The sequence below is a fragment of the Phragmites australis genome, chromosome 3 (assembly GCF_958298935.1).
Source record: "Phragmites australis chromosome 3, lpPhrAust1.1, whole genome shotgun sequence".
NCBI classification, from domain to species: Eukaryota; Viridiplantae; Streptophyta; class Magnoliopsida; order Poales; family Poaceae; genus Phragmites; species Phragmites australis.
Genome location: NC_084923.1, coordinates 20,032,076 through 20,034,834, shown reverse-complemented (window position 1 = coordinate 20,034,834; position 2,759 = coordinate 20,032,076).

The window sequence follows — 2,759 nt, the reverse complement described above, 5'->3', positions numbered from 1 at the left end:
ATTGCTTAGCCATGCTTTTGGGATGTTGAGAAGTGTCATATACTTGATTAATGACTTATGCAACAATGGTCGTTAATGTGTTAATGGTCTAGCAATATGGAACCTTAGGCCTTGAGCAAAGTGGTTTTGGTGGTTGTCATGGTTATGTTTTTGGTTTAGTGTTTGCTCAAGTAACCTAAGTAAGGATCAGTTTGTGGAGTGACAACCCAAGAAATATCATACCAACCACGAGACCTGGTATGGGACAGGCCTGACATATTAATTAGTGGATTCCAGTTTTTGTGTGTGCCAAATGGAAGAGTGGATGTGTGGGGACGGCTAAATCTAGAACCATTTGGTTAGTGGCATGAGATGTGTAGTGGAAGGAAAGGGTGAAAACTTTCTGGAAACTACAAGACACAAAATAGGGCTTCTGGGTGGTGTGAATACCACTTTGACGGCGGTGAAACCTAGCGAGTATGCAAATACTGGATGAAACTTTGTAATGGCTTTGAAGTGACTTTTTGGGCAACACACCACTGATATGTGTTAAGTGTCTAGCTAACACGGCAACATGGAAATTACGACTTGCGGGGAAAGCTAGACAACCTCTGCAGAATGTAAAATATGATATATCAGCCGTGCTCACAGTTATGAGAGACTTGGATCCTCACATGATTAGTGGGTTGTGGTTATAGTTTTGGTTGTAGTTTTGGTTATAGTACAAGGAGTACTAGACGGTTATGGTTTGCAAGGTGAGGAGCCTTGTATGCTGGGTATTGGACTATATGGGTTACATTCACTTAATAATTGTTTAATGCTTTTTGAGTCCAAATATATTTTTATTACTCGCATTTATGCAAATATACCATGTGTTAGCCTATTCTTGATATAAGCATGCATATCATTATCTTTCTCACACTTGCTGACCGTGTCATGTGCTCACACTTACTATTTTCCCTATACCATGCGACATGTGTACTGCTGCTCAGTGAGTGAAGATGTTGAAGACTATCAAGGCGAGGTTGTGACGTTCTAGGCGCGTGTCTCTCGGTTAGTTGCCTGCGGTGTTGTTGAGCACCAGTGCTTTTGTTCCGCTGCAAATATCTTCATAGAAGACAATATATGTCAATTGCTGTAAGAGTTTAACGTTAATTTAATAAAATTATTGCTTTTGTTACTTCACCTGTGACGTCCTTATGTGTGTTAAACATCCTGGACATACATAAGTCGCATCTCATTTTGTCCATTAAAACCGGGTGTGACAATATAGTACCTCAAATCTATACCCATAACTTGAGTATACAACCTACCCTAGATGAACAAGTCAAGCAAGTCCAACACAAGGATCGGAAATTGATGAAGATCCGAAAGCACACAAGAGAGGATAAGGCTCCAAATTTCATAGTAGATGAAAAAAGAGTGTTATAGTATGAGGACAGACTTTGTGTGACTCATGAAGGGAAATTCCATGAAGTAATTCTGGAGAAAGCCCACAATTTGGCATACTCTATCCCCCCAGTGCCACAAATATGTAAATGTACCTGAAAGGAAAATACTGGTGAAATGGGAAGAAGGTTGACATAGCCAAGTTTGTTACTAAGTGCGACACCTGCCAGAGAGTCAAGGCAGAACACCAGAAATCTGCCAGATTACTTCAACCCCTACCAATTCCTATGTAGAAATGAGATGAAGTAGGCATGAATTTCATAGTTGGATTCCCAAGACAAAGAAGGGAAATACCTTAGAATGGTAATAGTGGACTGCCTCACTAAGGTGGATCACTGCATACCCATATGAACAAACTATGGTGGAGATAAGTTAGCCTAGCTGTATATTGATAACATAGTAAAGCTATATGGAGTTCCCTGTAGAATTGTCTCTGATAGAGCCTACATACAACAATGGGAACCAAGCTAGATTTTTGGACTACCTATCACCCGCAGACTGATTGCCAAACTGAAAGGGTCAACCAAATCCTATAGGACATGTTGAGAGCCTATGCCCTAACGTATGGAAAGGATTGGGAGAAAATCTAGGTGTATGTAGAGTTCTCGTACAATAATAATTAATAGGCCAGCCTAAAAATGTCCACTTTTGAGGCTCTTTATGGTTGAAAGTGTTGAATGCCTTTGATGTGGTATGAAGGTGGAGAACGTACCTTACTAGGACCCTCCCTTATAAAAGAGGTGGAAGACCAGATCATCAAAGTAAGAGAAAAGCTGAAGGCAGCTCAATCCTGTTAGAAGAGCTACAATGACAAAAGAAGAAGTGACCTAGACTTCAAGTTTGGAGAGTATGTGTAACTTAAAGTCTCACCAATATGGGGAACACGGAGGTTCCAAGTTCATGGAAAATTGGCGCCCCGATATATAGGACCATACCAAGTTCAAAGAAAAGTTGAGGCAGTGGCCTACAGAATACAACTACCGCAAGAACTTTCTTATGCAAACATTGTCTTCCACGTCTCTCAATTGAAGAAATGTTTTAGGGTCCAGAAGAGAAAGTCTCAGTGGAAAAACTGGATCTCCAGGATAACTTCTGCTACCAGGAAGTTCCAATGAGAATCTTAGATGTGGTCACCAGGCAAACCAGAGGATCAACAGTGCGCCTGTGTCGTGTACAGTGGAGTAGGCACACCGAAGTAGAAGCCACATGGGAACAAGAAGAAGCCCTCGGGAAGGAGTTTCCCCATTTGTTCGAGGAAGACCCTGAATCTCGAGGCTGAGATTCCTTTTAAGTAGGGTAGGTTTGTAACATCCCAAAATTTTAGCAAAAAT